The sequence below is a fragment of the Mastomys coucha genome, unplaced genomic scaffold (assembly GCF_008632895.1).
Source record: "Mastomys coucha isolate ucsf_1 unplaced genomic scaffold, UCSF_Mcou_1 pScaffold3, whole genome shotgun sequence".
Taxonomy (NCBI): domain Eukaryota; kingdom Metazoa; phylum Chordata; class Mammalia; order Rodentia; family Muridae; genus Mastomys; species Mastomys coucha.
The window spans coordinates 42040410-42063992 of NW_022196909.1; the positions used below are offsets into that span (position 1 = coordinate 42040410).

At 48.8% G+C, this 23583-nt stretch overlaps 1 protein-coding gene across 7 annotated transcripts in view; it reads right to left on the reverse strand.

Moving 5' to 3' along the window:
- Adarb1 (adenosine deaminase RNA specific B1) overlaps positions 1–23583 on the reverse strand; it is a 124799-nt gene that overhangs the window by 43199 nt on the left and 58017 nt on the right. Inside the window, exon 1 of one of the 7 annotated variants that reach the window (XM_031346568.1) lies at positions 11898–11934. The exons of 5 other annotated variants lie outside the window; for them this stretch is intronic. The gene's annotated coding sequence lies outside the window, so the exon portion shown is untranslated. Of the gene's footprint in view, positions 1–11897; positions 11935–23583 lie in introns of those variants that run through there. One more of the 7 variants, XM_031346570.1, reaches the window with a different exon arrangement.

Consider the following 23583-nt stretch of genomic DNA (forward strand, 5'->3'; position numbering starts at 1 on the left):
CACACACACACACACACACACACGGCTCAGGGAACATCACCAAAAAGAGGGTAAGAGCTGGAGTCAGGTAGGGAACAGAATAGAAAGCTGGCTTCCAGGTATGACCCGGGTGTTCTATCTTAACCTCACAGCAGCTGTGATCACAAGCCCAAGACAGGACCCATCAACCCCCTGTCATGAAATGGGGAGGGCCTCCTAGGGCTCTTCCCCGCCTAAGCATTTACAGGCAGCTAGCAGTAGGCGGTGGAGGGAGAGGTGTTCTCTTCAGTGGTACAGCCATTGGTGAGGAATTCATGTTCCTGCAGAGACACTCATCTCCGTTCCTGTAAACAATCCTAATGAAATTCTTTGGGTTGCATACACCAAAAAAAGTAGTAGAGGCAGAGCTAAGCTGGGAAGGGATGGGCATCCGTGGGAGAGGAGGGGACCTGAAAGGAGAGCAGGACTGGAAGCTGACCAAAATTCAATGTGCAGGAGATGGAGGAAATATGCTTCCCCCTTCCTTCCGGGTCTGTGCTGTACAGCAGAGAGCCCCAGATGTCAGACTGAAACAAGCAGACTAGGAAGGGCAGGGCATGCTGCGCCCTGGAAGCCAAGGTGCTGCCCAGAGGCTCTGAAGAAGCTCTGAAATGTCTGAAAGCCTCATTAACCTGACTCAGGGTGGAAGAAGCTGGAAATTGCCTAAACCAAAGGGCACAGATGGAAACAAAACAAAAACCAAACAAACTTGAAAACAAATCCTGACATAAGCAGTTCTCTCTAGTGGGAAGGAAAACTCACAAACAGTGTCATCTATGCCAGCAGAGCCCAGCCTGACCCCATCCACGATAGGCTCTTAGGGGGAGTCTAGAGTCCCGGGCAGGGGTGGGATGAGCCACCCCCGAGGGGGACTCACAAGGGTCACTCCCACTAGGCTGAGACAACTCTGTTACACACCTGGAAGCCATCTAACGCTGCCCCTGGAGCCCCCAGAAGGGGCAGGAAAGGCCTTCAGTGATGGTTTATGCCAACTTGACCCAAGCTAGAGCCATCAGAGAGGAAAAACCCTCAATTAAGAAAATGCCTCCCTAAGCTCAGGCTGTAAGCAAGCCTACAGGGCATTTTCTTAATTAGTGAGTGATGGGGCCGGGCATCACCCCTGGGCTGGTGGTCCTGGGTTCTATCGGAAAGCTGGCTGACTAAGCCACAGGAGGCAAGCTAGTGAGCAGCACCCCTCCATGACCTCTACATCAACTCCTGCCTCCAGGGTCCTGCCCTGTCTGAGGCCCTGCCCTAGCTGCTTTTGATGATGGACTGCTCTATGGAACAGTGATTAACCCTTTCCTCCCCAAGTTGCTTTTGGTCGTGGTGTTATCACGATGGTAATCCTAACTAAGCTATCTTCTTGGTGGGAAGCAGCAGAGAGGCCCAGTGGGGTGTTGGGCTTGTCCCCTCTGTGGTAAGGCACTGTCCTCCTTCCTCTTATAGAGTGTGGTAAGCAGAACCGGACAAGACACCGAGGCTCATGATAGCCACATGAGCAAGTTCCAATTTAAAACAAACAAACAAACACTAATCAGCCAGAGAATTAGGAGGAGTCCAACAGTGAGGACTGCCAGTCTACAGGGATGACAGGTTTGTAGAGTGGCCAGGAAGTGACAGTAGCACAGACTTCTGGGAAAAGGGGAGAGAGAGGAGGAAGGAAGGCAAAAGCAGCCCTCTGGGTAGGGGACAGCTAGGGCAGAGTCAGCAAGGGGCAGACAGTGGAGCACAGGACCGAGGAGAGCTCAAAACGGACCCTCACAGTGAGCCTGGCAGCCTGGACAATGATGCAGGAACGGCCAGTGGGAGGACAACCTTCCACAAGGAGGGGAGCCAGGAGAGGGGAGACGAAACCCAGAACCTCGGTACAGCCTCTCTCCCCCACCCCCCTCCCACCCCAAACAAGATCTCTAAATGAGTCGAGGACTTAAATGCAAAACACAGAACCATGGGACTTGTAGGAAACCCTTAAGAGGAAGTGCTGGGGACCTGTGGCAGAACTGTCAGTCCGGATAGTCCAAGGGAACGCCAGGAAAGGGAAAGCTGATAAACTAGACTTTAAAAATAAACCTGCTCTTATAGGCCCTGCTTAGAAAGTACATATTAGGAGCAAGTAGCAGAAAACCCATAGCCAGCGAGGGTGGGAGTGGACAAGAAGGTCAACAGTAAAACAAATATCCAATAAGAAAATGGGCGTGAGTAAAACAAGAAACCATTTGCCACAAGAGACACATGAGAGGGAATCAAGCACATGAAAACATGTCCACCATGCCTGGCTATGAGGAGAACGGAGCTTAAGAGAACAAGGCAGGGCCAGGAAGGGAGTACAGGACACTGCCACCCAACCCAGCAGCTGCACTGTGGGACTTCTATCAGAGAAAAACAAAGGCCTTGACCCTCATGAGAACCAATGGATTCTCCCGATGCACAGGGATCTATATTATCTCAGAGTCGGGCAGAAGGCACAATCAGTCTAGCTTCACTCTTTATGTGATTAAGCAGTTGTCGGTGAGGGTGGGAACTGGCTTTCCGCAGATGTCTTCTGCAGTGATGGATCCTGGGGCCCGGCTGAGTGCAGCCTGGTGAGGTCACCTGGCTTGCAGTGATGGATCCCGGGGCCCAGCTGAGCGCAGCCTGGTGAGGTCACCTGGCTTGCACAGTCTGCCTTACTGTGCTATTCTCACTGAGAGTCCGTAAAGGACGTGGAAAATGTCTCACAGTAGAAAATAACTGTGCTGTGCCTGGTGGTGGGTGGGGGACCCGTGTGGCAAGAACAGGAGCTAGAGGTCCCTGCGGAGCAGAAGCCAGCGCCGACAAATGCCAACCCTTGTCCCAAAGGTTATAAAACAAAGCGGACTGAGATGCCGAGTGCTTTTCAGCATTTCACGCAGCTGCCTCTTATGGCCTGAAAAGAAGGTCTCACGGCTTCAACTATGAGCAAGAATTAAAACCCCATCTAAAATCCCAACGGAGGGGAATTCCAGGAATGGGCTTTATTTGATAGCAACATTCAAAATAATTGCCTCATTTTTCAAGATGCCTCCAGGGGCAGGGAGGGGCAAGCTAAAGCTGGGAGGCAGCGGTGCGGAGACCTTTTGACTCTGTCAGCATCAGAAGAGCAGACTGCCTTTAACTCGTGACTGGAGCCTCAGCCACCATTTTGACTGCTGCTTTAGCAGCACCGGTCAAGGTGCTTCAAACGGCAGTGCAAAAAAAAAGGGGGGGGGAGTTAAGAAAAACCGTGCAACTTTGAACTAACACAGTAACCTGTGGGGAGCATTCCAGGCAGGACATGAGAGACCAGCACCCGAAGGGCCTCAGCTCACAGGACTGAACGCCCGGGATAGGATGAAAAGCCCAGCATTAGAACATAACACATTCAGAACCAATGCTCAGCAAAGATGGTGGGTGCTTTAACCAGAGACACCCAGTGAGCCTTCCCTTGACTCATGGCCACTCATCTGCACAGTCCTTGCCACCTGACAAACACTACTGTGATTAAATTAGCAATGTTGTGTTTTAAAATTAGCTGGAAGTCAATGATTCTTGTTATGTACCTTTTAAAAAAGATTTATTTATTTATTTTATGTATGTGAGTACACTGTTGCTGTCTTCAGACACCCCAGAAGAGGGCATCAGATCTCATTACAGATGGTTGTGAGTCACCATGTGGTTGCTGGGAATTGAACTCAGGACCTCTAGAAGAGCAGTCAGTGCTTTTAACCGCAGAGCCATCTCTCCAGCCCTGTTATATACCTTTTTATAGACCCTTATATGTTGCAAAACAAAAGCATAAAAACTTGTACTAACATCTCTATTAACCTCTGAGGCAGGCCTCATCTTCCCATGGTGGTGAGTGGTGTTAAAGGGAGGCCCCTTTCCCTTTAAAAAGAAAAAACATACCTATATAACTTGCTTATATCAAAGACGTCCCAGAACCTGAATCTCTTCTCCTGGGCTAGTGAAAATGTTATCCCTAAGTATACTAAAGCAATTACTGATAAAGATGACTGACAAACGTGAGGGCTGGAGAAGATTCCTGTAGGTAAAGAATCTCTCTGAGGCACACGGCCCCAGGTTTGATTCCCCAGCACCCACACAAAAAGCTGGATGCAGTAGTTCCTAACTTCAGTGCTGGAGCTCAAAACAATACAGTAGAGCACAATAAAGGAATATACTCACCATGGCTCCTGCCTCTACATGCATGTGTACACACATACACACACACACACACACACACACACACACACACACGCATCACACACACATGCATCACACACAAAGGTAAATGATAAAATGTTATAGATTTAATCAATTTCCATTTCCATCTTCCCTTAAGAAAATACCAATTTTGAGAAAACCTTCATGCTGGGCAGTGGTGGCGCACGCCTTTAATCCCAGCACTTGGGAGGCAGAGGCAGGCGGATTTCTGAGTTCGAGGCCAGCCTGGTCTATAGAGTGAGTTCCAGGACAGCTAGGGCTATGCAGAGAAACCCTGTCTCGAAAAACCAAAAAAAAAAAAAAAAAAAAAAAAAAAAAAAAAAAAAAAAAAAAAAAAAAAAAAAGTGGGGGGGAGAAAACCTTCACGTGTTCTTTATGACTACTGCTCAGTGTTGTTTTTATATAAACCAAAAATTTAAAACCAGAATTTTGAACTCCTATTTGTGTTGTCTCTGCATACGTAAGCAATAAACTCAACCCGAGGATGGCATAGCACAGCAACAAACCAAAACACCTAAATGATGAATTGATTATTTCAAACGTTCCTGAAATACAAACGTCTCACACAGCCTAAAGGAAAACAAACTGAAATTCAACAGGTTTAACCAAGCGTGTCAGAAAATGAAAAGCACTTCATGACTGGTATTTTGCTTTTGATTATCACCTAGCAAATAACACCACTAAGGTTTCCAAAAATATTCAACTTTCCAGAAAACCACCCACGTACCCTGGTGCTCAGTTAACTCCTGCAGAGTCCGTACACCCTGAGGAGGCGGTGGCAGGTTGTGTGAGCAAGTGAGAACTGGACACAGCATCTGAGCGAGTGTGATTACTGCACAGTGCAAGTGGGGAAATTACGGCTAGCTCGGCGGCCACATTCATCGTGCTAAGTGGAATGTCAGTGGGGGTGGCCCACGGAGCAGGGAAGAAAGAGTCAAGAGCACTACCATGCGCCACCAGCTCGGGAGGACCCGGTGCAGGTTATGACACACAGCAAGGGTAGAGACAAACAGTATAAAGGTAATAGAAAACATGGGGAGGAGAGAAGCAACACCCCAGGGTGTGGGCCTCGCTCCCTCCATTAAAAACCAGGTACCATACAAAACTCACACCCAGGCAACAGGTGAGTCACTGGAGGGTCGGTCACATGCCAACTGTGTGGATGGGCTCAGTTGCTGGTGGGCAAAGCCTGACAGGGGCGAGTGCAGAGGAGGACCTGCAAGGCTGGCCTCTCCAAGGGACCTTGAGGAAAGTGCTCCCTTAGGTAGAGACTGTACCAACACAAACATGCATAGACCTGCGTCATCCTTAGGGTCCCACCTCTCCCGTGCAGCAGGTGCCTGAGGCAGGCCATCTACAGTCCACCCAAGACTTGCCCTTCTCATGCCTGCCGCACCCTGCACTGCCAGTGCTCTCAAAGTCCAGCTTAGAGGTATCAGCCACTGGCCTCTGCCCTCGTGGCATCCAGGGTGGTCTCTATGTGAGCCAGAAATACCCTGAAGTACAAATCCCATCATGGCCCGCCCGAGCCTCTCCTCATAGGCTGTGCTGCTGTCCCAGGCTGGAGGCACTCGGCCTGACTTAATGGATTCATCTTGAGAGACAGTTGCCATGAAGCCTCTGAGCCACGCCCTCCTCACGGTCAGTACCAGGAATGTGCTGGCACCTTTGACGTTAGCTGGATGCAAACAAAGGTTCACTCTGACAGGAATGAGAGCTGTTTGGATGAACACCCAGCAAGCATCCTCGCTCTGCCTCAGGAAGTGGGGACGGGCAATTCTTCCGGCCGCCCTGACCACGTTCCCACCTGCCAGTCTCTGATAAACCGTATCGCCTGACATCCCGGGTCTACCTTTCTTTGGTCTCTAAGCACCTCCCATGCATGGCTTCTGGTTCTTTTTCACTGGGCTAATACCAGGTTCCCTTAGAAGCTTAGGTGTGATTTCTCCAAGTGGGGGACCTGCAATGCTTCCCTCCAAATTACTGCACGGCTCCCGCCTCCTCTTGGAACAAGCCCAGATCAAACACCTGCTCAGAGAGACATCCATCATCGTCCCATCCAGGTGCTGCTCCCGATCCACGCACAGTGGGTCTACGGCTTGCAGACTGTCTGTCTCCCTCCTTGCGTGGCTGACGCACACTTGGATGAAGCAGGCTTCGTCTCCCTAACTGTCTTCTAGTGCCTGCCCTCCCGTGGCTGTCAGTCTGGTGAAGATGGGCTGAGAGAGGCTATTCTCTGCCCTTCCCAGCTCCATTGCTCTAGTCAACTCCGTGCAATGTGTGTGCTAGACACAGAGGTGCAGCTCGAGCCTGCACAGCCACAGTCACGATCCCCAACTCCCCCACTGTCCTGTGACTGCCACAGTTGTTCCTCAAGGTAATCCACTGAGGGCCAGGAGGACCGAGGAACTCCTGGGGTACTGAGCTCTGCTTTGGTTGGTGCCTGCTGTTTCTGCACTGGTCGTCATTAAAACAGCCACACGCCATTCTTTACCAAAAGAGAAAGCACGGTTTCACCAATTATTTCCATTTTGAAATATTTATTGAAATGTGCCAGCTAGAAGCAATTTGTCCAAAGGCCGACTGGCCACGCTAACTAAGTAAACACTCCCCCACTGTGCCTGGACACACACAGCTGGGGCTGCGTGGCTCAGTGTGGCTGAACACCAGCTGAGTTTATCAAGAATGTCAGCTAGCAGCAGGGTCAATAGAAAGGGCAAGTATGGGGTAACCACGGTGAGGACCCGAGCCCCAGTGCCCCACCAGCTCTGCTTTATTCAGCATGCCATCTATACCAACGACTTCCACACATGCTGATTGTCAAGATGGAACTGCAGGTACTAATGGCCTCGAAAGCCTGGAGCCAGCATCTCCTCTGGGTGTCCCAGATCTTCATACACAGCAGCCCTCTCATCTGCAGCGCCTGCCCTGCCAGCAGTCTACAAATCCCATGAAGGGCTCAGAGCGTTTGGTCTGTCTGTGGCACATACCCCAGTACTTCCCAGGGTACACAGAGGCGGGTGTGTAAGTCAGGGTGCCCCCATTCCTGATCATATCTATGCTCACTGGACCGAGGTGCCTTGGGAGACCACAGTAGGCACGTCTGCTTCCTCTGTGACAAGTCTATACTTGTCAGCGGACGGCTGCAGACTGAGATCCTTAACTTGGAAGGGGTTGTAAGTGGAAAGGATCAGAGGGGAAGGCGGTGTTTGACACAGTCGAGATTAAACAGTGTGTTCCAGGTGCTTTTCCTTTATCTCGCTGGGGGACATAAACTCTCTGCTGTTCAGGTCTCCCTCTAGTAGATACCAATAAGAGCCTGAGGTACACAGGGTGGCGGCTGGCGGGAGTGTTGGAGTCTGCAGGCCCTCTGACCGGGCTTGGGCAGTCACAGGCCTTGCTCATGGAGAGAGTGTGCATGGAGGGCTTGCGGGCCACAGTGAGTGCTCCTGTCAAGTTAAATATATTTCAGCAGGAAGCCAGGGCAGCACAGAGCCTTCAGTCATGCTTCTTCATGCCCCTGGCCTGTGACTGTTCTTGGTGAGTTAGGAAACTGATGGCGATGGAACCCTGGGTAGTGCTGACCACAATCGGCAGACACAGGCTGGCTGTACCTGCCAATGACCTGAAGAGCCCTGAACTCTGGCTGTGTATCACAGGAAAATTAAAATAACCCCTAAACAAATACATTCTCACCACAGCTCAACTTGTTTTCAGCTATCTTCCAGATACACATGTAAATGGAGCTTAAATTTAAGAATATATATCTATATTATATATATATAATATAGATATATATTTTTTTGACCCAAAATGAGGTAATAAGCCCAAGTTCCACTTATGAAGTAGTTGGAAAAAAACAAATCTAGATCATTCTCTTTAGGAAGAACACTTACCATAACCAAATGATGAAACAGAGTATAAAATACTCAGTATGTAGTTTAAAACCTCACAATAAGTTAAAGCTATATTCAGAAAATTTTTAACAAGCATGAATATTAGACACATAAAATGTAGAATATTCTGCTTATGTTTAATTAGCTCTCCTTCCCGTGGGACAACTAAACGGAGCAAAGTCACTGAAAATGTTCCTAAAACTGTATTTTCAATATTAGCATTTACACTGGGAGTTGGCATTACTAAGATTTATTCTGGATCCAATTTCTGTAACACTCCAAGTGTGACTCAGTATTTCAGCTGCTAACCTGGAATGTGTTACCACCACGGATGTGTCCTCTCTGAGAGGAGCTCTTGCCCTGCCACCCAGGTCCTCGCTGTGCCGTGAAGCCATCAGCATGAATGTAACGAGACATACACCATATCTGTCACAGCACATTCTAGAAAGTCTGAGCTATCTACCTACAAGTGTGCTCTTCAGTGTGTGTGTGTGTGTGTGTGTGCGTGTGCGTGCGCGCGCGCGCGCGTGTGCGTGTGTGTGTGTGTGTGTGTGTGTGTGTGTGTGTGTGTGTGTGTGGCGGGGGGTGAGGAGGTCAGTGGTAACTTACTTTTTTTTCTTTTTTTTCGAGATAGGGTTTCTCTGTGCAGCCCTGGCTGTCCTGGAACTCATTCTGTAGACCAGGCTGGCCTTGAACTCAGAAATCCCCTTGCCTCTGCCTCCCAAGTGCTGGGATTAAAGGCGTGCGCCACCACTGCCCAGATTCAGTGGCAACTTTCTTTCTTTCTTTTTTTTTTTTTTTTAGGATTTATTTATTTATTATTTATGTGAGTACACTGCAGCTGTGTGTACTCAGACACACAGCAGAAGAGGGCATCAGATCCCATTACAGATGGTTGTGAGCCACCATGTGGTTGCTGAGAATTGAACTCAGGACCTCTGGAAGAGCAGTCAGTGCTCTTACCCCCTGAGCCATCTCTCCAGCCCCAGTGGCAACCTTCTACACTTGAGGCTCTCTCATAGCTGACATCACAGATTAAGTCTTTCACTCTCCCAGAGTCAAAGGAATGTCCTACCCGCACAAACAACACAGCAGTCACACAGCACAGAAGCCACCTCTCTGGTCAGTTTCTTATGGTCCATTCCAGAGCCATACTTGAGCATGACAGTCAAGAGCACCATTCTTACTACCGAACCCTGCATCTAAGAGTGAATTCACTGTGCTGCGAATGTCTGAATCTCTGATGCCAGTACACAGGAGTTCCTTGTGGGCACTTGTTAGATAAGTGGGCCGATACAGATGGCTAGTGCCACTCCACTCCACATTCCAACCCTTGCCTTGTTCTTTGTTTCTCAAAACGATCTCTTCTGTCTGGACTCCATCTGAGACTAAGGGGGAGACTTCATGACAGCAGCTCGGGATCACGCATGACCAGCTGTCCTCTTCACCCTGAGCTCCGAGTCTCAGGGTTACTTTCCATCAGTCCTTGGGGTGCCTGCCTCTGCTGAGCTAGAGCCTCCTCTACAATGTGCCCAACATTACTCGGTTCTCTGCCCTGGAAACCAGGCAGAGGAGGCTGGCCTCAGATCAAGGCGCCTGATCTGAATATGTCTTTGAATATGTGCAGAACTGGGAACAGAGTAAAGATGCTCTCACATTTGGGAAAAACAAAAGACTCAGAGAGAAAGTAAGAGGATGGGACCCAGACGTGGGACCTTATGTATACAATGTGGTTGTGACAGTGGGGAATACAGCAAAAGAACACCTTTGAATCTCAGCTCACCCCACCAGTCATTTACACAGTGGCTGGCAACTGACCCCTGATCAGACTCTCTCTAATGTGCCTCACAGCCGGACCACGCCAAAAGCTCCTCTCAGGAGCCCTTGCCTGGTCAGCACCAGGACTAAACAGCTTTCCTTCTCATAGGACTTCCTGCTGTGTTGGTGGCTCCTGAGCTGCACACAAGCCAACCAATGTTTGTCCTGTGGGGGGCGGAGTAGAATCACTGACAATGTATTGTTGTCACAGTTCAATAAGCAGCTTGTCAGTATAGTTTGACTATAGGACTAAAATTTTAAAAGCATGCATTATTCCAGTCTTAGAAAAAACAATTCATGACACATGATCTTAAAGTATTTCAAAAGCCCACACTTCCAATAACTTAAATAACTCTGGTGTAACTACATGTCCAGTCTTCATAGCCGCCATTGTTTTAAGGGTGTTTCTATTAGTTGCAGAGACATATTATAAGCCACCCAGAGCCAAGTGGCACTACACACCATCGGGCTGCTCAGTATCTGACAAAGCTCATTCAGAAGCCTGGCCAGGAGCAAAGTCCCATCCTACACAGGCCTAGCTGTTACACTCTACTCTTTAGGCTGCTGGTCCAAAGAAGGCAGTCTCACAAGCAGAGCTTTTCCTACAGTGGCGGACACAGCTCCAGAGAACTCGAGGAAGGTTCCCTAGGCTGGGACTGCAAGGAGTCCAAAGAATGTGGTCAGAGTTAGGCTTGGACTTCCCAGCACTCTCCCAGCTAAGTGGCTCGTGCTGAGGGTCTGCAGAACAAGTGGCATTTCTAAACTGGGCTAATGGGTCAGCACTCCCCATAGTTTTGCTTCTGTGCTCTTGACTGGCATTGTGACTTCCCATCTTATAAAGTCAACTGAAGATACGAAGGCCAGCAGGACTGGACTCTTCTAAGATGAGAGCGAATAAGTAATGAATTGGCTGTTTTGAGCTTCCCTTTGTTCTATCTATACAGTAGTAAAAACAGCACATGCCCTTTGCCCACAAGGATATCCTTAAAATATACATACCCCCGACATTCTATTAAGCACTCCAGTTTTACCCTGAACAAACTACAAAGACTGCTGGCTCTAAAATCAATTTCTTCTTCATCCTTAAAAACAAACAAACAAACAAAACAAAACAAAACAAAACAAAAACTATAGCTCACTTTATTTCCTGAGGTATTACCGTTGCTGGCTACAGAGCATGCCATGGAGACAGGTCATGTCCTAGTCCTATGGGGCGATAGCACTGAGGCAGTGCCTAGGAAAGTGGAGGCAGAACAGTGAGCCACTCAGCATAGCCAGCTGTCCCAGCTACAGGCAGTGGTTCACTGGGACACTTTTTAATATTTCCAATGATATGGAAACTTAATGGTTTGCAATTTTTATAGTAGTGGACACTGTGCCCTTGAGGGCACATCGTGTTTTTACTACTATAAAAACTTCTGAATCTTGTTTAAAAAAAAAACAAAACAAAACAAATTATGGATTTTGATGTCTTAAAACACAGAGTGGAATTAAGTACTGAACTAAGCCGGGTGCCGACTGTGAAGGGCTCATAACTGCAGAAGCAAAGTATTTCCACGGTAACAGCTATGGTCTTGCCCTCCCAGTATAATAAACAAATTTAGGGCAAAAGCGGCACAGATGGAGAGCAGCGGCAAGAGCAGTCGTTATGAATCATCTCTCTATACAGAGAAGCCTTGTAATGCTCACGCTTCAAACTTCCACAGCTTCACAAACACCCATCCCAAAGCACCGTGCAGAGGAAGCTCACACTCACAAACGCTCCCTTTGTCGGCAAGCCTATCAAATTCCATAAAGTATCAGCAAGAGAGAAGCATTCAAATCAACAGTGAAGCAGAGAAGCGGCTGGCACCGGCAAGGCTGAGCCGCGGGCGGGCAGCCCACCTCAGAAGACACTATGCTGTGGCGTGCAAACTCCACCTACGTGTCCGAGTTAATTACCTTTCCTTTCAGAGCGCTTCTTGCGCCTCCTTTTATACCGACGCCCCACGAAGCTGAAGAAAGCACCCACGGTCAAAGTCCCCAAGCCCAGCGATGCCATGCGGACCGACGAGTGGCTGCCGGCCCCTGCTACTCCCAAGCTCGTTCCGTGTCCCTTGGTCACTCAGCAATAACACGGAGGATTATTTCAGTGTGCCTGCCAGGCTGAGGCTAAGGCGACAGCCACCTCTGCCGGCAGGCGACCGACTGCTCCTCCGTCTCAGGCTCATTCATCACGCCTCAAAATTAGGCAGAATTGGGTTGAATGGGACCCAAACACACAATGATTTCCTCGCACACCACCCAGAAAGTGACATGTGATAGTTAACCCTCAAAGCACAGGGTGGGAAGGAGAGAAGCGCAGTGCCTGCAAACCTTTCTGGGAACACAGCCTCTCCTATGACAAAAATCAAAGTCCCATCTCAACAAAAACTCCTACACTAGGAAGAGAAGCACTAATGAAAGAGTAGTTTGTGGAGTAAGAGCTGGAGGAAAAAAACAAAAACAAAAATGGGTAGCCTCAAGGCATGATGCAGATGGGTGAACAAGAGCGATGAGAGAAGTCATGAACGGTGAGCTCAGCTGGCCCAGGAGAGTCCCTGGTGTGGACAAGTCCACCTTCAGAGCATGCCAGTGAACGGTGAGCTCAGCTGGCCCAGGAGAGTCCACCTTCAGAGGAAGTCTCTCAGGTGCCTCCTCCTTTCAGTCATGTGCTTGGGACCGGTGCCGACCTGGTTCCTTCAAGAGTGTGGATCATGTCCAGGCAGTGGTGGCGTACGCCTTTAATCCCAGCGCTTGGGAGGCAGAGGCAGGCGGATTTCTGAGTTCGAGGCCAGCCTGGTCTACAGAGTGAGTTACAGGACAGCCAGGGCTACACAGAAAAACCCTGTCTCGAACTCCCCCCCGCCCAAAAAAAAAACCTAATATAAAAAAAAAGAGTGTGGATCATGGTCACTGATGAGGGTGCTATAGGACTGGGGAAGACACTGACTCCTTTGTGTTTTCCATCATGCCCTGGGGACTAACATACAGAACCAGCCGAGCCTAGGACAGCACTCTGACCAGCAGGTCCATAGCCCACAGACATGTATCTATACAAATGCATGCACAGACATATACATATAAAAGCCACACATCCATAACATGCATGTGTAAGCTTGTACAAGCACACACAGATGTACAGGTACACGCCTACATGCACATCACACAGCACATGGCACCTCTGTCACTCAGGAGCCACCGGTAATGCTGGCGCAGCAATCCCCACAGCCCTACAACTGCTCCAGACAGATACACGCTGTCAGCCTCCGGGGAGACTTCGCACTGCCTCTCAGCCTTGGGTCCCTGCATGGAATGCTCTGCACAACTGTCAGGAGAGCTAACAACACGGAGGATGTGAGTAGAGAAAACACGAGTCCGCTCTCTCCTGATACCATGCGCGGTATGTAGAAACTTTCCTCCACCACAGTGCTCAGCATCCGTTCACAACTGGTCAGGCTCAAGGTACGCAAGTTAGTGCGATGCCGGCAGCCGCATGTGCATGACATGTCCCGCGCAAGCCACGCCTTCTACTCCATGCTGGCAACTAGGTGAACATTGGATGACAGAGACAGCAATAGCTTTTATCTTTGCAGAACTGGTAATATGACCTAACAGATCTAAATTGTTTAAGTAATTTTGACACATTGACAGTTATTTTATAACCTTTGACAATTAAAATATGTTTTAAAAAATATGAAAAATCCTATTTTGCTTAAACATAAAATACTTTGTATACCTTCAATTACATGTTTTATTTTTTAATCCTTGAGATCAAGACCCCGCATACCTCTTCTGTAAAGGGCCAGACGGGCAGTCAAGCTATGTGTCTCTGCTGCACTTTTTTGTCTTGTTTTTATCTTTAAAAACTCTCTTAAGGTGGATAAAAATATGCTATGGCCTGGCTGCCAATACTCCTTTAGGTACTGCTACCAACAAAAACATCATGTCTTGATCCACTACTCGTTCCAACATGAGTAAGCTTTCCCCAGAATGCCCAGACATGGGGCTGCAACTGATTCAGGCGTCTCAGCTAGTTCGCCAACTTTCAGTCATAAAACCCCATCTTTCCACATGCTCTTTCCATTTCTGAATGCACACTTGTCAGCGAGCAGAACCACTGTGTCTGTAGTACACTGAGCCAAGTACTTTACAACTCTAAGCAGGGCTTGTTGGCCTCACGGTACTCTTCTCTTGAGCCTCCACCCTGCTACAACAGGTCCATGCTATGGAGGGGTGTGGGAGGCAGCAGCAGTCCTGGAGTTGTCCCTGCTGCTGGGGAATGACAATGGCTCATGAACGTGTATGGTGAAGTCTCAGCTTACGCATAATGCAGGCTCTGAACATATCAGGCAGGAGTGCCCGCCTCGGGAGACACTTCCAAGATTGGGGGACACTGGAAGCATCTGCTAAGAAACCCAAGAACCAAGAGCCCTTTGGAAAGGTGAGGCTGAACCTCACCTTTTGTTTCTCAAAAAAACCAAACCAAAACAAAAAGACTTCAAGCCAGATGTTGCTGGCACCGGCCTTTAATCCCATGCTAAGGTGGCAGAGGCAAGCAGATCTCCTAGTTTGGGGTCAACCGAGTCTGCAGAGAGTTCCAGGACAGCTAGGGCTATAGAGAAGCCCTGTTTTGAAAGGCAAACCAAAGTAAATAAGTAATCTGCGTCTTCAATAAAAACATACTTCCAAGCTTTTCCCAACTCTAAAAGCAATTCCATTTTCATCTTCAGCTGCTGTGTTTTCGCAAATTACTATTTTCCTTTAGGGGAATGACATAAATGGCCATATACCGTTTAGCATTTGACGTTCCTAGCAACTAATTAATTTTATTTTTAATTTATGTTCTCTTAGTAAAAACTAAAACGAAACACTCCTAGAGTATTCGCTTAGGATGAGACTCTTTTCAAGTATCTGAACAGTGACATGATCAGTTGACATGCCACATGGATAGGGGACATCTTACTAGGCCCCACTCTTGGATAAAGAGCTGCACATAATTAATGACTGCTGAGAGGGGGGAGCCAAACTTCCCCAGGGATGAGTCCCACCCTCAGTTATCCAATCTCAAGTGGTTGGCCCAAAAAGCATACGTGTACAGCAATACTAAATATACTCGACAGGTTGTAGTTATGTATTTTTGTGTGTGTGCATATGTGTGTATGTGTATGAGAGAAAGAATAACAATAAAGAGAAAAGGGGCTATGAATTTGAGAGAGAGCAGGGGTAGAGGGTACACATGAAGAGTGGAGGGAGGGGCAATAATGGAAATGCAGTACTCACATATGAAATTCTCAAAAGTTAACTTATTAATAGCATTTGTTTGTTTGCTTCGGTGACAGGGTCTCACTATGCAGCCCTGGCTGGCCTGAGTTCACAGAGACCTTCTATCTCTGTCTCCCAAGTGACCGGAATAAAGGCAAGTGACACCGTGGCCAGAAGTTAATACTAATTTTTTTAAAAAGTATTTTCTGTGGCTGGCTGTTCTTCCTGGACTGAGGTGTGATTCATAGCACTCATGTGGTGGCTCACAAACATCTGTAACTCCAGTTCTAGAAGACCCAATGTAGTCTGTCCTCCGCTGGCACCAGGCATGCACATAGAGGTGCACATAGAGGCAGGACATCCACATACATAGAATAATTCAAACGTTTGAATTCTTTTGCCTTACTGCCTATCGTGAGTGAGGGTTTGGGTGTTGTTTGTTTTTAAAGAGGTGGCTCGGGACTGTTCTTTTCCAAGGCTGGAACAGATGGCCTCATTTACTTGGGATCACCTAAATATTGTTTTACCCAGTGTAGCAGAGATCGAGCTTCATCTACCTAACGCACACATCAACTGGCTCCTAAATGATCTAGGCTGATAAGACCAACTACTTCCCAGCCCCACACTTTCTGGCTTGAAGGTCTGCCATGGAAATTCCAAATTTGGATTTTTCCCCTTAGCTACAGTAGCAGGAGACAGCTGAATGAGCTCCCACTAAGGCTACTTGAGCCTTTTAAAAAATTTTTTTTTTTTTTTTTTTTTTAAGTCAGGGTCTCATCTAGTTCAAGCTGGCCTGAAGACTTACTATGGAGCCAGAGCTGGCTGTGAACTCCTGATCCTCCTGCTCCTGTCTCCCAAGTGCTGGCAATACAGGCTGGTGCCAGTGCACCTGGTCTCTTTGTGCTTTTTATTGCTTCTGCCACAATGCTAACCCTCCAGCCTCTCTGAGGGTTACAGTTATTTTATTATAGGACTAATAAGGCATAATCTTATCCTACTTCACTGGGTACACATTTTCACTAGCTGTGCTGTAGTTTTATATACACACACAAGCTAGAGTCGTCAGAGAGAAGGGGACTTCAATTGAGAAATGCCATTAGAAAATGTAAGTGGGCAAGCCTGAAGGGTATTTTCTCAGTGATTGATGGGGGTGGGCTCAGTCCATTATGGGTGGGGACACCCCTGGGGAAGTGGTCTTGGGTTCCATAAGAAAGCAGGCTGAGCAAGCCACGTGGAGCAAGCCAGTAAGCAGCACTCCTCCATGGCTTCTGCATCAGCTCCTGCTTCCAGGTTCCTGCCCTGACTGCCCTCAATGATGAACTATGATATGGAAATTTAAGTGAAATGACGCCCGGCCCCACACACATACAAAGTAGTCTACTCTTTAAAAAAAAAAAGAAAAAGATTTATTTATTGAATGTGTATGAGTACACTGTAGCTGTACAGATGGCCGTGAGCCATCATGTGTGTGGCTTCTAGGAATTGAACTCAGGACCTCTGCTTGCTCCGGCCCCCCTCGCTGGCTTCGGCATAATACACTGTAGCTGTCTTCAGACGCACTAGAAGAGGGCATCAGATCTCATTATGGGTGGTTGTGGGCCACTATGTGGGTGCTGGGAATTGAACTCAGGACCTCTGGGAGAGCAGTCAGTGCTCTTACCCGCTGGGCCATCTCGCCAGCCCCAGTAGTTTACTCTTTTAAGAGTTTGAGTTATAAACTCTTGAGTCAGCTATTCATTGGCTATTTACACAAAAATCCACACGTGAGAAAATGTAACATTCCTCAATATATTTTTTAAAAATGTTTAACTTTGGTTATCTATATATGTGTGTGCCCAGTGCCCTTGGAGGGCAAAGGGAGTTATCAAATATCCTGGGTCTGGATAACTGTGAGTCACCCAGTGGGTGGTGGGAACAGAACTGGGTTCTCTGGAACCACTAAGCCATCTCTTCAAAGAATATTAAAACACATCACAAGTATTTGCTAATAAGAAAACCAACAAGGGGGCTGGAGAGATGGCTCAGTGGTTAAGAGCACTGACTGTTCTTCCAAAGGTCCTGAGTTCAAATCCCAGCAACTACATGGTAGCTCACATGAGATCTGATACCCTCTTCTGGTGTATCTGAAGACAGCTACAGTGCACTTACATATAATAAATAAATAAATCTTAAAAAAAAAATACAAAAAAAAAAAGAAAACCAACAAAATATCCCCTTATCTAGCTCACATTATTGGATCTCCACTACACACAGCATGCCCTCAGTGCTAGAGAGACATCAAGAGACAAAAGACACATGGCTGCTGTCCGGAAGCCTATATTCAAGCAAGGACAAGAAGGATGCACAGGGAACGTCAGACAACTAGATGACAGCAGGCTCTGTGGATGGTAGAAAGACACCCGGGGTGGTCAGCATGGGATATAAGGTTTCTCCGTGGTGATAAGACAGTAAGAAAGTGGGCCTCAAGCTGGTTAGGGAGCTGGTCTCTAGCATCGAGCATGTGTATTCTGCAGGCAGTGTCTAGGGGCAGCTAGGCACCGGCCTAACCGCCAAACAGCTAAGCAGAGATGAAAGAAGGGGTCCCTGGGCTCAGCATATGGGATTTCCTAGGGAGACAGAGGGGACTGAAGCAGGACTGTTATCAGGAGTTTTCCTCTGCTTCTGACCTAGTTTTAAGAATGCTGGAGGCCGGCAGGGAACAGTCAGGGGTAAGGCTTAATGCTGGAACACAAGTGGGACTTGGAGACGGCAGTGCAAGAAGTAGGAAGCAAGCATCCCACAGTGCTCAGAAGTACGGCCAGGGGCTTCCGGGACAGGAGCGTGAGGGAGAACAGAGGGAGAGCACAGGGCACAGGAGCAGGATCTGGGGCCACAGGAGGATGCAGCTCGGCAGGGCATGAGTCTGGAATCAAGAGGAAAGCCTATGCTGGAGACACACCGTTAGAGCTCACCTGCAGAGTTGCACTGGATTCTGAGCACAGACTGGCCCAGGTGAGGTAGGGGCATAATGGAAAGGTTGCCAGGGAACATGCTACTGTGAGCGCTTCAGTGGTCGGTCCTCACCCACACTGCCAGTCCCTACACATGTACCAGCTCATTTAAATCTCCCCACACATTGACAGGCGGCTTTGAGTGGCTGTGTGAGGGGGAAACAGATACCCACCCATAGCGTTACAGCGATCCATGCCATGCTTATATAGAATGGAGTCATACAGTCCGCTGTCTGCATAGCCCATGCATTACCATGGCACAGTGCCGCCATCGAAAGCCTCCCTGCCTCCAATGGACCAGGCTTGTGCGTTAGTGCTCACTCTCTTACTTCCCTCAGTCTTCATCTGCAGTCACAGACGGTAGCCCTGGGACATATCCTGGGCTTACCTGGGAGTGCAGACTTGCTCAGCACTGGCAGCTATGTCTCAGTTGTGGTGGGTCTCAAGCTGTCAGGACTGATGCCGCACCGAGGGGCCTGGCTCACGCCGGCCCGTCAGCTGCTGGGGTGCTGCACTGGCTGAGGTGAGGAGTCACGCCAGCATGCCAACCTTGAGACTCGTGTCTACGTGCAACAACACTGTCCAACTACAGCAAAAGTGCTGAGTTTATTCTTTAGTACACCATAAAAGAACAAGTGGGAACAACACACGCTTGGGTAGCAAGCCCATCTTTCCATGTCAAAAAGGAGGGACTGAAACTCAGTCTACTTGCCATGGCCCCATATCGACTCAACAGCTTTGCTCACCGTGCTGCAGGCCTGCTCTCTCTGGCGTGGTCCCACAGCACCACCTGCTGTCCAGAGGACGACACTCAGAAGAGCTGCTCTAGGTTCGGGGCAGCGGATAGAGCTGATGCTTGGTACCTGAGCTACACATCAGAGATTATGAACATCTCCTTCAGACGGGGCATGCTGAGGCCAGGATGAGCCAGGGTACCTACTGGGACATGGGCATTGACTGCAGAGGGCAAGAGGTGGTAGTGTGACGGTAACTGCACATTTGTGGAGTAGGTCGAGATCCTTCTGAGTCTCTCCTTAGAATTGTGCCACACCGTGGACACTTGCACAGGCTCCCCCCACCCCACTCTCTCTGGCTTCTAGGTTGCGAGATCCCTTCTGTCTCACCCTACTCCTGCCTAGGTGTCCACAACAGATCTGTTAAATACCGATTCAGACTCCTGCACTGGGTTCCACTTCATGCTGTCAACTGTCTCCCATGGCTCACGTCTCTGCTTAAGACCACCAGTGGGTACACATAATTGGGAGAAGGTTGTTGTGGGTGTTAGATCCTTAGGGTGGTGTTCAGCTTCATTCTAGCTCTATAACCAAGTAGGAGCTGAGAACATGGGGCAGCAGTTTCCATGAGGGCCTGCAGAACTCCAGAGCACGCCGGCCACTGGCTTCCATCTGACTAGCACACCTATTACCTAGTCTAATAAACTCTCAACCGTGACCAGCAATCCTTCAGCCGCAGAAGGCCTTTGTGGTCCCCTGCCTTCCTCTCCTGGAGCCTCTCACCGTCTGGTGGTTGCAGTGGCCTGCCCCTCCCAGTCTTTCTCATGAGCAATTTCAGTTTGGTTTTTCTGCAGATGTCCCTCGGTTCCCAAGACGGCCTGTTTTGTTTTCCGACCTGCCGTGGCCGCTGTTCTTACTGAGTTGCTAAGTCTTGTGAGATGGCCTGCCCTTGTCTCTGCCTTCAATGCCTGGTGACCCCAGTGATATTCACAGCCCCACAGTGAGTCCCAGGAGCAACAGGCGCAGGTCAAGGTTTTTGCTTAGGTGGCTGACAAGCACAGAAAGGCTAAGGAGAAGTTCTATTAGGGGAAGCCTGGTATGGATCTATCTCTTGGGTTTGGCTCCTAGCTACAGATAAAATGGCAAGTAAGTGATCTTAAAACTCTGTGCTGACCGGGACTGCTGAGAACGCTATTCCAGCCCCCCCCCCCCCATAAAGCAGCAGTGCAGACAGTGGTGAACTCTGTCTTCTGCGGCTCTTCTGATCTGCTGGGGTACATGAAGGTCTTCTGTAAATGGGGGTGAGTTAAGAGGGCTGGAAGAAAATGTACTGTTCTTTTGTGGGACTCTCATGACAGTTTGTTCTCGTGCCCCCCCAAATGATGGTTTCTTCCCACTAGTAAGCAAGGAACCAGCTCTCTTGCAGCTGGTGCCTCTGATCTAGGGCAGTCTTGAAACTATCTATGTGTGAGGTGTGTCAGTTCCAGTGGCTGAGGGGTCTGTCCCCAGAGCCTCAAACTCAGGCCTCTGGAACTTCTGACTGGCCAGTTCCAAGTAGAGCTCCCATAACCCCTGGCTCCCAGAATGCAGAGAAACACTTTACTCACACTCAGTTTCTTTCTTGCTTTTAGTTTATATGTATGGGTGTCTTGCCTGCATGAATGTCTACGTACCATGTGCGAGCCTGGTGCCTATTGAGGCTAGAAGACGACACTGGATGTCCTGGAACTGGAGTTATGGCTGTGAGCCACCATGTGTATGCTGGAATTGAACTTGTGCCCTCTAAAGGATCTACCAGTGCTCTTTGCATAGGACCTTTGCTTCTCAGGGCTCTGGGGTGCACTCCTCCCAGCTCGTGGATGAGTTCTCATTCACCTTCCAGACTGTGGCCCTGGCAGCCCCTGTATTAGCCCCTGAGGTTCTCTGAAGCTCCAGCCTTTATAGGTATTCCTGATCTTGGCACAGGCCAGGTCCTCATGAGAACTGCAAATCATACACTGGGCATGCAGTGGGCTGTGAGAGAGAACGGGCAGTGGGAGGGGCAGACAGTGGGCTGTGAGGGAGAGCGGGCAGTGGAAGGGGCAGACAGTGGGCTGTGAGAGAGAGCGGGCAGTGGGAGGGGCAGACAGTGGGCTGTGAGAGAGAGCGGGCAGTGGGAGGGGCAGACAGTGGGCTGTGAGAGCGGGCAGTGGGAGGGGCAGACAGTGGGCTGTGAGGGAGAGCAGGCAGTGGGAGGGGCAGACAGTGGGCTGTGAGAGAGAGCAGGCAGTGGGAAGGGCAGACAGTGGGCTGTGAGAGAGAGCAGGCAGTGGGAGGGGCAGACAGTGGGCTGTGAGAGCGGGCAGTGGGAGGGGAGCCCAGCAATGGCAAGACGAAGCAGATGAAGGTACAGGATCTGGTCATCAGTGATGCAGGTGGGTCTTCTGGGCTTCAAAGACGAGCACGACTCTCCCAAGACAGAGCTATGTGTTGTCCTGCAATGACAACCTTGATTGTCAACTTGACTACATCTGGAATCAACTAAAAACCAAGGAGTTGAGCCCACTTGTGGGGATTTTCTTGACTGGATCATGTGCGGTGGGAAGACCCACTCTCGGTCTGGGCCGAACCTGATGGTGGCAGCACACGTAAAAGGACGTGGAAGGAGGACACTTCCGCTTTTGCCCGCTTGCCCTCCTCACCCTCACTCACTGTTCATCTACCCTACGGCTGAGGCTTTCCTTTGCTAGTGTTAGAACCCACTTTTCCAGGATTCTTTAGGACAGATGGAAGACCAGCAGCTTTCTAGGAATCCTCTAAGACATCTGGCCTCATGGACTGAACAACTAGCAGATTCTTGACCTTCTGTTAAGAGACATCCACTTTCTTTCTTTTTCTTTTCTTTTTTTTCTTTCTTTCTTTTTTTTTTTGTTTTTTTGTTTTTTGTTTTTTTTTTGTTTTTTTTTGTTTTTTCAAGACAGGGTTTCTCTGTGTAGCCCTGGCTGTCCTGGAACTCACTCTGTAGTCCAGGCTGGCCTCGAACTCAGAAATCCACCTCCCAAATGCTGGGATTAAAGGTGTGTGCCACCACCACCCAGCAGAGACAGCCACTTTCTGACAAGCAAGACTACAGCCTGAAAACCACTCTAAGAAATCCCTTTTCCCATACAAATGTTCATTCTATCTATTCTTGTGCCTCTAGGGCACTCCTAACTAACACATGTACCAAAAGCTGTCTACGTGAGCTACACCAAGACCTACTGGTGTTTTATACACAAGCAAGCGCAATGATGTTTACATATCTTTATCGTGTGCTTTTCAGCAATCCGACTATTGTGGAAAGAACACAGGACTCTCAACAGGGAACCCCAGTACCTGACACCTGTCAGAAGTAACCCCTGAGTTATATACCACGTCTTAAGGACCAAACCAAGGGAGCACAGTCACCCTGCTGGCACTAGATGTGAAGTCGCCAGGGCCGTGCCATGCCTGTCTGAGGAGGGTGCCTGTTATGAAGTAGTTGTGGTAACCAAGAGAAGGAAGGTATTGTAGCACAAAGCTTACATGTTTATTTTACTTCAAAACAGATGAAGAAAAAAAAATCAAAACACCAAACTGTTGACAAAATTAGCTCACATAACCTGAGGTAAGAGCAATACACCGTTTCTACCCTGCTGCTAGCACTGATTCACAGAGCCAGTAGGAGGAGACAATGCTCAGAGTTTAGCACTCTGACCTTTAGCTTTGCTTTCTGGGCACGTGCTTTATGGAGCTCCTTGTGGCCTGACTTTCCTGTATTCCTTTAAGAACAATTGTGCAAAGGGATATAAATAGCTCCTCTTGCTGCTTCACATACATGACCAAATCAATGCAACACTTTACCTCTGTGGCATGTTAAAAAACAGGCGGCCATTAGCAGAGCTCCAAGTGGCAGCATGAACCCTTCCTTAGTCTTCAGACTCACTTCAGCTCTGGGGTCTTCAGTGTCGCTCAGAAAACTCTGGTTACAGAGAAACTGACTTCACTTCCCAATGGAGCTAAAAAAAGATGGGCTATCCGAGAAAATGAAACTGTCTACCGGCACATCAATGATGCGGGGAACTGTGATTTTGTTTCCCCCGCTCCTGCCTGTCCATGTTCCACAAAAGGACATCTATATCTGCCCAGCATCAGATGTAGATGAAACAGAATATCTTTTAAAGCTCTCAGTTTCTTTCTGGGACATTTGTGGGCATTTGTGGCACAAGTTCAAAGCCCAGTGGTCAGAAGAGAGACCACTGCCGCTCCCCAAACATAGTGATGTCCAGGAGCTGTTCTGCTTTACCCACGTGCACATCCTTGGAAACTTCACCCACTTCCTTGACTCTCACTGCTACCCAAGGCTCTCTAGTCGGCAGTGCAGGCTAGCCCTTGATGTTTAGTGGATGGCTCACACTGAAGCTGCCACACTGGGGTGCTCTTCAACATCAGCCCGTAAGTGAGGAAGCAGCGAAGCCGGGAACATGCCAGGACTACATGCACAGAGCACCCTCTGCTGCTACAGTCCTCCCAGCCTCTCCCACCTCCACAACAAGAGGAAATTTCTAACTTCCATATTCTAGAATACGGCCATAACTGAGTTACCTTCATACCAGTATTTTA